The sequence below is a fragment of the Oryctolagus cuniculus genome, chromosome 5 (genome assembly GCF_964237555.1).
Source record: "Oryctolagus cuniculus chromosome 5, mOryCun1.1, whole genome shotgun sequence".
Classification (NCBI taxonomy): Eukaryota; Metazoa; Chordata; class Mammalia; order Lagomorpha; family Leporidae; genus Oryctolagus; species Oryctolagus cuniculus.
In genome coordinates this window covers 142,066,967-142,080,344 of record NC_091436.1, presented here as the reverse complement: position 1 = coordinate 142,080,344, position 13,378 = coordinate 142,066,967, and positions in this window count along the sequence as shown.

The following is a 13,378-nucleotide window of genomic DNA, read 5'->3' as shown; positions in this document are numbered from 1 at the left end:
CGATAGAATAAATAAAGGGGAGAGTGATCCAACATGGGAAGTGAGATACTCAGCAGACTCATAGAATGGCAGATGTCCTAAATAGCACTCTGGCCGCAGAATCAGCCCTAAAGGCATTCGGATCTGGCTGAAAAGCCCATGAGAGTATTTCAGGCATGGAAAGCCAAGACATTGTGGCAAAAAGATCTCTGTGAGTGAGATCCCAGTGGAAAGAACAGGTCTTCAAAGAAGGAGGTACCTTTCTCTGAAGGGAGGAGAGAACCTCCACTTTGACTATGACCTTGTCTAAACAAGATAAGAGTCGGAGAACTCAGAGGGCTTCCATAGCCTTGGAAACTCATGACTGGAGCATAGGGTGATTACTGATGCCATAGACAGGAGTGTCAATTGGTAAAGTCAACAACAGGAGTCACTGTGCACTTACTCCTTATGTAGGATCTCTGTCCTTAATGTGCTGTGCATTGAGATTTAATGCTATAACAAGTACTCAAACAATATATTTCACTTTGTGTTTCTAAGGGGGTGCAAACTGTTGAAATCTTTACTTAATGCATACTAAACTGATCTTCTGTAAAAAAAAATGAAAGCAATTATCAATTCCCAACTTGACTCTCACCGGGATTAAACATGACAATAGGTCTGATCTGATTTCATCATCATTTAAAAAAAAATCATCTATTATTTTTCACTTTATGTTTCTGTGTGGGAGCAAACTGTTGAAATCCATACTTAATGTATACTAAGCTGATCTTCTGTATATTAAGATAATCGAAAATGAATCTTGATGTGAATGGAAGGGGAGAGGGAGTGGGAAAGGGGAGGGCTGTCGGTGGGAGGGACGGTATCGGGGGGAAGCCATCGTAGTCCATAAGTCGTACTTTGGAAATTTATATTCATTAAATAAAAGTTAAAAAAAAGTTCTAGCAATTTCTGAAGTTTTGGAAAGATGGGATGGATTAGAAGACCTTTTTAGTGAAATAATAACAGAAAACTTCCCTAATTTGGAGGAATAAAGGGACATTTAAGTACGAGGAGCACATAGAACTCCTAAAAGATATGACCAGAAAATATATTCACCATGGTAGATTATAATCAAGCTTTCCACAGTAAAACATAAAGCAAAGATTCTAAAATCTTCACAAGAGAAACACTAGATTTATTTCAGGGATCTTCAGTTAGACTCAGAGTGGACTTCTCATCAGAAATCCTACATGCTAGGAGGGTATATCACTAGTATAAATGCATATGCACCTAATTACAGGGCACCTGACTATTTAAAACAAACGTTAAAGGAACAAAAGGGAGACATAGATTCAAACATAATAGTAATGGGGGATTTCAATACCCCACATTCAGGAATGGACAGATCCACCAGACAGAAATTCAGCAAGGAAACAGCAGAGATAATCAACACTATAGACCAAATGGATCTAATAGATATCTACAGAAATTTCATCTTACAGTTCCAGAACACATATTATTCTCAGGAGTGTATGGAACTTTTTCTAGGATTGACCACATACTAGGCCATAAAGCAAACATCAGCAAACTCCAAAAAAAAAAAATCAAAATCATACTACACTTCTTCTCACACCACAATGGAATGATGCTGGAAATCAGCAACTTAACAATCTCTGAAACATATGTAAAAGTATGGAGACTGAACAATATGCTCCAGAATAAACAGTGGGTCATAGAAGAAATTAAAATTGAAATAAAAACATTTCTGGAAACAAATGAAGCAACAACAAAATATCAGAACTTATGGTGTACAGCAAAAGCAATGTTAAGAGGAAAGTTTGTAACAATTGGTGCCTATATCAAGAAACTGGAAATACACCAAATAAATGAGCTATCAATGAATCTCAAGGATCTAAAAAATGAGCAAACTAAACCCAAAACTAATAGGAGAAAAGAAATATCAAAATTAGAGAGGAAATTTTAAAAATGATTCCAAAAAACAATATAATAGGTCAGCAAAATAAAGAGCTGTGGCTGGCGCTGCAGCTCAATAGGATAATCCTCCACCTAGCAGTGCCAGCACACCGGGTTCTAGTCCCGGTCAGGTGCTGCATTCTGTCCCGGTTACCCCTCTTCCAGGCCAGCTCTCTGCTGTGGCCAGGGAGTGCAGTGGAGGATGGCCCAAGTGCTTGGGTCCCGCACCCCATGGGAGACCAGGATAAGCACCTGGTTCCTGCCTTCGGATCAGTGCGGTGTGCTGGCTGCAGTGCGCCTGCCGCAGCGGCCATTGGAGGGCGAACCAACAGCAAAGGAAGACCTTACTCTCTGTCTTTCTCACTGTCCACTCTGCCTGTTAAAAAGAAGAGCTGTTTTAAAAAATAAAATAAAATTGACACATAATTGGGCAACTAACCAAAAAAAGATGCAAATTAATAAAACTAGAGATGAAAAAGGAAATGTAACAACAAACACCAATAAGTGAATAACAAGAAATTAATACAAAAAGCTGCATGTCAACAAGCTGGAAACATAAATGAAATGGACAGGTTCCTGGAAACAAACAACCTAGCTACATTGAGCAATGAATACATAGAAAACCTAAACAGACAAATTTCCAAGATGAAAATTGAATCAGTAATAAAGACCCTCTCAATAAAGAAAGGCCGAGGTCCTGATGGCTTCACTGCTGAATTTTAACAGAAATTTAAAAGAGAACTAATATGAATTCTTCTCAAGTTATTCAAAACAATTGACAGAGAGGGAATTTTCACAAAATCTTTCTATGAAGCCTGCATCACCTTAATTTCTAAACACGGAAAAAGACACAATAGAGAAAGAGAACCACACACCAATTTCCATAAATCAAATAGATGCAAAAATCCTTAATAAAATTCTAGTCAATGGAATCCAACAACACATCTAAAGATCACTCACCCAGACCAAGTGGAATTTATCCTTGGTATGCATGGATGGTTCAATATTTGCAAATCAATCAATGTGATACATCACATTAACAAATTTAAGAGCAAAAACCAAATGATTATCTCTATATGCAGAGAAAGCATTTGATAAAATACAACACCCTTTCATGATGAAAACTGAGGAAATTGAGTATAGACGAAAATCTCTTAAACAGAATCAAGGAAATTTATGACAAAAATATAGTCAGCATCCCATTGGATGAGGAAAAGTTAGAAGCATTCTCACTGAGATCCGGAACTAGACAAGAATGCCCATGCTCAACATTGCTATTCAGTATAATCCTGGAAGATTTAACCAGAGCCATTAGCCAGAAAAAGAAATCAAGGGACACAAATTGGTTAAGAGAAAGTCAAACTATCTCTATTTGCAGATGACATCTCTATTTGCAGATGGATCCAAAAGACTCCTCCAAGAGATTATGTGAACTCATGGAAGAGTTTGGTAATGTAGGAGGATATACAACCAATACACAGGCATTAAAACAGCCTTTGTATACACAGATTGTATACACAATGGCATGTTTTAGAAAGAACTTCTCAGATCATTCCCATTCACAATAGCATGGAGTAAATTTAACCAACAATGCCAAAGATCTTTATGATGTGAATTATAAAACATTAAAAAAGAAATAGAAGATAAAAAATGGAAAAAAAATCCATGTTCATGAATTATAAGAAGCAATATCATCAAAATGTCCATTATTCTAAAAGCAATTTATGGATTCAATGTGATACCAATCAAAATAGCAAAGACATTCTTCTAAGATCTAGAAAAATGGTGAAGAAACACAGCAGACCTTGCATAGCTAAAGCAATATTATAGAACAAAAACAAAGCCAGAGGCATCACAATACAAGGTCTCAAGACATGCTTCAAGGCAGTTATAATAAAAGCAGCCTAGTAATGGTGAAAGAAAAAAGATGGATAGACAAAATGAACAAACAAACAAAAACGACCAGAGGTCAATCCAAGCATCTTCAACCAACTTATATTCAACCAAAGAGCATAAACACATCCCTGGAGTAAGGACAGTCTCTTCAGCAAGTGGTGCTGGGAAAACTGGATTTCCACATGCAAAAATATGAAGCAAAACCCCTACTTTACACCATACACAAAAATCCATTCAAAATGATCAAAGACATAAATCTATGTGCTGATAACACCATATTATTAAAGAACATTGGGGAAAGCCAGCAAGGTAAAGAGTTCTTAGAAAAGAACTCAGGCAAAAGCTCAGGCAAAGAGTTCTTAGAAAAGAAACCAGAGGCACTGGCAATCAAAGCCATAATTAACAAATGGGATTACACTCAGAAAGTGAAGAGGCAACTGATAGAATGGGAGAAATTATTTGTAAACTATGCAGCTGATGAAAGCTTTATAACCAGGATATATAAAGAGATCAAGAAACTCCACAACAATGAAACAAACAACCCAGTGAAGAAATGGGCCAAGTATTTAAATAGATCTTTTTCAAAATAGGAAATCCAGATGGCAAAGAGACAAATAAAAAAATGTCTAGAATCACTAGCCATCAAGGAAATGCAAATTAAAACCACAGTGATGTGGCTGGCACTGTGGTGCAGTGGGTTAAATCCCTGGCCTGAAGTGCAGGCATCCCATATGGGTGCCGGTTCTAGTCCCAGCTGCTCCTCTTCCTATACAGCTCTCTGCTATGGCCTGGGAAAAATAGAATATGGCCTAAGTCCTTGGGAACCTGCACCCATGTGGGAGATTCTGAAGAAGTCCCTGGCTTCGGATCAGCACAGCTCTAGGCATTGCGGCCATCTGGGGAGTGAACCATCAGGTGCAAGACCTCTATCTCTGTCTCTACCTCTCTCTGTAACTCTGTCTTTCAAATAAATTCAATAAATCTTTAAAAAGAACACAGTGAGGTTTGGTTTCACCTCATTCCACTTAGAATTGCTTTCATACAGAAATCAACAAGCAGCAAATGCTGATGAGAATGTGAGGCAAAAGGTACCCCAACCCATTGCTGGTGGGAATGTAAACTTGTAAAGCCAGTATGAAAGACCATTTGGAGACACCTCAGAAATCTGAATATAGACCTACCATAGGACCCAGCCATTTCACTCCTGGGAATTTACCCAATGGAAATGAAATCAGCAAATGAAAAATGTTATTTGTACCTCGATTTTTATTAAAGCTGCATTCACAATAGCTAAGACATGAAATTGACCTAAATGCCCTTCAGCTAAAGACTGGATAAGGAAATTATGGAATATATACTCTATTGCATAATACACAATGGATAAAAACAATGAAATCCATTCATTTGCAACAAAATCAATGAATCTGGAAAACATACTGAGTGAAATAAGACAGTCCCAATTTACTAATACCACATGTTTTCCTTGATCTGTGATAACTAACAGAGCACCTAAAAGAAAATCCGTAAAACTGAGATTGACACTTGAGAAGCAATGACTTGAACAGCTTTGGTCTTGACTGTTGAGAAAGAGTTTTTTTTTTTTTTTCTATCCGTCATACTATTTGTTGAACTCTTTCTTAACAATGAGCATTGAGTTATTTACAAAGTGCAACTTCTGTATTGTTGTGGCTTCCACCGCAACCTCCCTCTCTCCTGTGACCCTTCCCTCTCCCACGCCCTCTCCCATCCTGCTCTTCATTGAGTTTCATTTTCAATTACCTTCATATACAGAAATCAACTTAGTATATACGAAGCAAGGATTTCAACAGGCTGCCTTCACACAACCACACAAGGTATAGGGTATTGTTCAACTAGTAATGTTGTCTTTAAGTTTCATAGTAAAGCACATTAAGGACAGAGATCTTACATGGGGAGCATGTACCCAGTGACTCCCATTGTTGATTTAACAATTGGCACTCTTATTTATGATGTCAGCAATCACCCGAGGCTCTTGCCATGAGCTGTCTAGGCTATGGGAGCCCCTTGAGTTCACCAACTCTGAACTTGTTTAGTCAAGGCCATATCACAGTGGAGGTTTATAAAGTCAATTGAAAATAAATCTCATTAAGCATAATGTTTGGAATAACACAGGAAGGAGGAATTTTGTAACTGTGAAGCTCTATTGTCCTGCATATTTTCCTAGAGATTACTTCTAAAGGTACAGTTTAAAATCTTGGTATGGGACCTCAAATCCCATCAAACTGGATAGTAAAAAATGTCATCTTAATTGTTAAAGTGAACATATTAAGTGTTAAATTGATAATAGAGATAGGATTACATGTTCAATGGATCATATAAATAATATGAAATGTCTGGTAATAGTAAACAGAATTAAAAAGGAGAGAATATTCCAACATGGGAAGCAGTACACAGAGCAGACACATAGAATGAGAATCACATTAAATAACACTCTGTCCGCAGAATCAGCCTATAAGGCATTCTGGTCAGGTTAAAGTCGCATGAGAGCAATTCAAGCCTCAAAAGCCAAGACAATGTGGTAAAAATGTTCTACATAAAGGATCTCTGTGAGAGAGACCCCAGTGGAAAGAAGTGGCCATAAAAGAAGGATGTACTTTTGTCTGAGAGGTGGAGAGTACTTCAACTTTGCTTGTGGACTTGTCTAGATACTGATACAGATTTTGGATACAAAGGCTACTATAGCCTTTGTAGCTTCTATAACCTAGGCAGCTCATGACAAGAGTTTTGGGTGATCACTGATATCATACATAAGAGTGTTATTTGTTAAATTAACAACAGGAGTCACTGTGCACATACTCTCCATAAAGGACTTCTGTCCGCAATGAATTGTATTATGAGAATTAACTGTAAAACTAGTTCTCGGTTTGTGTGTGTGTTTCTCTGTGTGTGCTTGTTCGTATGTGTAAATTGTTGAAATCTACTTTGTAAAAGCTGGTCTTCTATGTATAAAGTTTAATAAAAATGTATCTTAAAGGATAATGGAACTTGGAATGAGCAAGGGAAGAGGAGTGGGGTGAGAGTGGAGGAGGGAGGGCAGCATAGTGAGAAGAATCACTATATTCCTAAAGTTGTACTGATGAGATTTGTACTCATTAAATAAAATGTTTCTTTGAGATATAAAAAGAAACAACAGGAATGATTTGTATGTTTCCTGAGTGATCGCTTCACTCTCAAGACAAAATGCATGATGCAAAAGAATTCATCTTCAATCACACACTAACAAAGTGGAACTCTAGTGGTTAAATTTTAGGGTTTCAAACTCATATTTGAAAGGCATGTGTCAAAAATAGATGAATTCTTATTTCAGCTCAATTCACAATAGCTAGAACCTGGAATCAACCCAAATGCCCATCAACAGTAGACTGGATAAAGAAATTATGGGGCATGTACTCCATAGAATACTATACAGCAGTAAAAAAAACCGAAATCTTGTCATTTGCAACAAAATGGAGGAATCTGGAAAACATCATGCCCAATGAATTAAGCAAGTCCCAAAGGGACAAATATCATATGTTCTCCCTGATTGGTGACAACTAATCGAGCACCAAAAAGGAAACATGGTGAAGTGAAATGGATACTATAAGAAACAGTGACTTGATCAGCCCTTGTCCTTACTGTGGTTCTAGAAGTTAAAACTTTATCACTTTTAGTATTTTTTTTTGATCGCCTCAAAACCATTAGTTGAACTCTGTAATTAACACACAATTATTCTTAGGTATTTAAATTCAACTGAAAAGTGATCGCTGTTAAATGTAAGAGTGGGAATAAGAGAGGGAGGAGATGTACAATTTGGGACATGCTCAATCGGACTTGCCCCAAATAGTGGAGTTAGAAACTTGCCATGGGATTCCAATCCAATCCCATCAAGGTGACATGTACCAATGCCATCTCACTAGTCCAAGTGATCAACTTCAGTTCACAATTGATCACACTGATAGGTCGAAGAGTCAAAGGGATCACATAAACAAGAGTAGTGTCATGGGAAGTGGGATACACAGCAGAATCATAGAAAGGCAGATGTCCTAAACAGCACTCTGGCCTCAGAATCAGCCCTTAAGGCATTCGGAACTGGCTGAAGAGCCCATGAGAGTATTTTAGGCATGGAAAGCCAAGACACTCTGGCAAAAAAAAAAAAAAAACCCACAACCCTAAAGGAAAGATCTCTGTGAGTGAGATCCCAGTGGAAAGATTGGGGCCATCAAAGATGGAGGTACCTTTCTCTGAAGGGAGGAGAGAACTTCCACTTTGACTATGACCTTGTTGACATAAGAGCGAAGTCAGTGAACCCAAAATGCTTCCATAGCCTTGGCAACTCATGACTAGAGCCTAGGGAGATTACTGATGCCTTACACAAGAGTGTCAATTTGTTAAGTTCACAACAGGAGTCACTGTGTACTTACTCCTCATGTAGATCTCTTTCCTCTATGTGTTGTGCAATGTGAATTAATGCTTTGCTATATTTAGTACTCAAACAGTATTTTACACTTAATTGTTCTGTGTGGGTGCAAACTGTTGAAATCTTTACTCAATATAGACTAAATTGATCTGTTCATAAAGATAATTGAAAATGAATCTTGATGTGAATGGAATGGGAGAGGCAGCAGGAGATGGGAGGTTTGTGGGTGGGAGGGAATTTATGGGGGGAAGCTATTGTAATCCATAAACTGTTCTTTAGAAATTTATATTTACTAAATAAAAGTTAACAAATGGATAAATCCAAATGTGGGAACAGATTTTATGATGCTTATTATTTGCTTTCCCTTTGTTTTCAATTCTGATAATTATACTGTATTTCTAAACACACATCTGCTTGTTACAGATACATGTATAAAATATGGAAAACATGATGCTATTCTACTTTAAGATATTTAAACAAGAAGCTAATATTCCTATGGCAACTTATATCTAATCCATCAAAAGATATTTGCTGTGACCTAATCAAATAATTAGTGTGTTATTCATGGGTAATATTCCAGAATTCAGAAAACTACTATAGTACATTTACTAGAATAAAATAATGAGTCTTGCTGTGGTTGCCTTTAAATTCATTGCACAAAACAAAAGTTCCAGTCTCTGGGAATTAATCCAAAACTCTTGAAATCCATTTCTCTATACATTCATCTGATAATCTATCCAATCTTTATTTATTGCTCTGAGAGTCAGATCTTAACTTTCTCTGTTCGCTAGTTTCTTCTATAAATCATGCATGATATCAACACAAGACTTACATAGAGCCTCTACTGCCACTGTTGTTCTTCTCTAACAGGGAATGGCCATGGCTAATGTGAACTTCAGTGGGAGTAAGACAGTGTACTGGTTTTAGGCCCACAACCTCTCCCTGGTTTCCTTTATTGCACAGATACGATTTTCCCTGTTCAAATTCCTGTGTTTTCTCTACACTGCCATTGTCCTAAGTGATATTCTACAAATGTGGCAACCTTAAACTTGAGCTTCCAAGCCTAGATTCCCTCATCTCACAGCTCAGAAACTAGTACATGATGAAAAAATAGGTCTCAATTTCATATTGCTTGAGATAAAAATGAAATTTCAGGGATTACTGAGCTAGCTCAGCACCATGGACTTTGTGAGTTTATATGTCCTTTCCTGGAATTTGCTCTCTTTGTTCATCACACACCTCTACCAACAGGAGTTGTTCCTTCTGGGAATGGAGATATAGTTTCCAAGGGAAACTCCAATATGAGAAAAATTGTGAACATCATACTCACCAAAAATTGCCTAATCATAAGCCACTCCTTTGTCTGACTCTTCTGAGTCAAGAAAGAAGCTATAGTGATTAATTTGTCCTGAATACAGAACATTATATCATCCAAGTGGTATAAATAAAGGGAGTGATGAGCAAAGAGTGAGTCTAGCTAATTAAAATAACCTCAAGGATTATTAACTGAATTTAGCCTTTTCTTTTTAAATATTTAATTATTTGAAAGGCAGAGAAATGAAAGACAAAAACAGAGACACAGACACATGAAGCATCTTTTTTCTTGGCTCACTTCCCAAGATGCTAAAATAAACAGGTTTTGGCGAGGACAGAGCCAGGAGCAAGTGATTTTATTTACATCTGCTATATGGGCACATTCCAAAGCATTTGGGTCATGTTCCATTGCCTTCCCAGGTTCATTAATAGAATATACACAAAGTAGCACTGCAATAGAGGAGGCCAGCATTGCAAGCCATGACCAATCCCATTGCAAAATAATGTGTGCCACAAACACTAGTCATTTCAGATCCATCATTAAAAATATTTAGTCATACACCTCTGTTGCCTCATCATGTATTTTTCTATTAATTCAGTTCATAATTTTATTGTTTAAAAAAACAAACAATATACACCTTGATGTTTTAGACATAACCATTTGATAAGAAGAGGAAATCAAAGGGATACAAATTAAAAAGTGGGAATTCAGATTATTGCTATTTGAAAATGACATTGTTCCCAATATAGGGAAGCCAAAAGAGTCCCCTAGTAGATGATTAGAATTCATAAAAAAACTTTGTTAAAGTAGCAGAATATAATATTAACACACAAAAGTCAATAGCCTTTCTATACACAGACATCGCCATGGGCAAACATCTAAACAGAAAGATTTCTAATAAACAACCTAAGTATCCATCTCAAGAGTCCTAGAAAACAAGAATAAGCCAAATACAAGATGAAATTATAGCATAGGTCATAAATGGAATGTTAACATTAAAGATAAGCAAAATAAAGATTGTATTTTTAATAGAAGAAACAATCCTTTCACTAGGTTATAAAAACTAGGTTCAAGTAAATAAAATCAAAGAAGGGGAAACTACAATGCATATCACAGATATAATAGGCATCACTACTTTACATTAACAAGGATAAATGAAAAAATTAAAAAAATTGTTTATTAGTGGATACATATAACCTACCAAAACTGAGCCAGGTAGATATAACATATCTGAGAATCCAGATCTCCCATGGGGTTGCAGCTTTGGGTGATGATCATTGTGAATGTTGTTCTTTAGCTGCAGCCAACATGTTCTCCATGCAGAATGTTGGTCATAGAGGAAGCCACCTGCTAGCAGGAGGTAGGAAGTACACAGTGACCTTACTTTCTACTTGCTGTTGCTGCCAATCTACAAATGCCCTTTAGAAGAAGCCTATTGGCAAGCCAGTGGTGGTTACAAGAGAGCAGAATAGGGAGGGAGCTTATTTCTCTAGCCCATGGGAAAATAGTTTTAAAAAAGTGGTAGCCTTGGGGAAGAGTTGTGGAAAAAAGGCACAGGAAACTCTACTACTTGGAGGGCATGGGCACCCAGGGCTCAGGACTCCAATATCCAAGAGCCTATGCACCATCGCTGCAAAGTGAGGTGAGACAAGACAGCAGTAGCCTGAGACTCTGGTGACAAAGCAGAAGGAAGACCCTAGAGGAAGTGAAGTTTGAAGCTATGTGAGGGAAAGTGCACCAGCCTAACTAGAGGAGAGGAAAAAAAGAGGGTATGAACACATTTCTCTCTGATCACCTTACAAAGCCATACAAGCCAATAGAGCAGGCGCCAATTTGGACATACATAACAGCTGCACCAGCTCATTTCTGTGCCCGGCAATCAGCTGAATGGAGATTCCTGACTCCAGTGGGGAGAAATAACAGAAGGTTAGGAGCTTGTGAATGTGTGAAGCTTCAGAACCGGGACTGTGGAAAAAAATGAGTGTGTGTGTGTGTGTGTGTGTGTGTGTGTGGAAGAACTCATGGTGTGGATGGGACTTTGAGCAGTCTCAGTGGGACACCACAAGCTCCAGAAGTCCTGGACACCTGGTGAGAGTCATTGCTGGAAAATCTTAACTTATACTGAGGATTGCACAGATCCTTTGTGCGGTCCTTGGGACAGAGCAGAGGAATATTATATCCACTTTGGCTAGTGCTCAGGCACTGGACTCCTTCAAGGAGAAGAGCTCAGCTGAGCAGAAATAATTGCCTTCTGATTAAAAAAAAGAGAGTGAAGATTTACCATGTCAAACCTGAGAGTATCAACTTAGGCATGCCCTTAACTCTAGAGAACTGAACAGAGCTCTCTGGCTACATCCACTACAAGCCTCTAGACATTCACTGAAAGCAGACATTCCACTTATCTATAGAGTCATAGTACAATGATAAAAGCTGCCAAAGTGGGGGAAAAAGTAGAAGAAACCAACGAGTACCTCCACAAATGCTGAACAACAAATGCAATAACCCAAGAGACAAGAATAAGGAAGACAATATCATGCTCCCAAAAGAACAGAACACTTCAATACAAGCTTATGAAGATGATGAGATAGAAGAACTGCAAGAAATAGAATTCCAAAAATTGATGATAAGATTATACAGAAGTAATCAAAAGCAAAGGCATGGACTACTAAAATCCATGGAGAACATGGAAGAAAATCTCTCATGAAATTAAAATCTTTTTTTTAATTTTTTTATTTAGTAAATATGAATTACCAAAGTACAGATTATGCATTACATAGGCTTCCCCCCCATAATTTCCCTCCCACTCACACCCCACGCATCACCTGCTCCCTCTCCCATTCCATTCACATCAAGATTCATTTTCAATTATCTTTATATACAGAAGATCGATTCAGTATATATTAAGTAAAGATTTCATCAGTTTACACCCACACAGAAACACAAAGTGTAAAAATACAGTTTCAGTACTAGTTATAGCATTACTTCACATTGGACAGCACACTAAGGACAGATCCCACATGAGAAGTAAGTACACAGTGACTCCTGTTGTTGGCTTAACAATTTGATACTCCTGTTTATGGCATCAGTAATCTCCCTAGGCTCTAGTCATGAGTTGCCAAGGCTATGGAAGCATTTTGGGTTCACCGACTTCGATCTTATTCTGACAGGGTCATAGTCAAAGTGGAAGTTCTCTCCTCCCTTCAGAGAAAGGTACCTCCTTCTTTGATGGCCCCAATCTTTCCACTGGGATCTCACTCAAGCAGATCTTTCATTTAGGTCTTCCTTTTTGCCAGAGTGTCTTGGCTTTCCATGCCTAAAATACTCTCATGGGCTCTTCAGCCAGGTCCGAATGCCTTAAGGGCTAATTCTGAGGCCAGAGTGCTGTTTAGGTCATCTGCCATTCTATGAGTCTGCTTTGTATCCCGCTTCTCATGTTGGATCATTCACTCCCTTTTTGATTCTGTCAGCTAGTATTAGCAGACACTACTCTTGTTTATGTGATCCCTTTGACTCTTCGACCTATCAGTGTGATCAATTGTGAACTGAAGTTGATCACTGGGACTAGTGAGATGGCATTGGTACATGCCACCTTGATGGGATTGAATTGGAATCCTGTGGCACATTTCTAACTCCAACATTTGGGGAAAGTCCAATTGAGCATGTCCCAAATTGTACATCTCCTCCCTCTCTTATTCCCAGTCTTATATTTAACAAGGATCACTTTTCAGTTAAAATTTAAATACCTAAGAATAATTGTGTGTTAATTACAGAGTTCAACCAGTAGTACTAGAACAAAA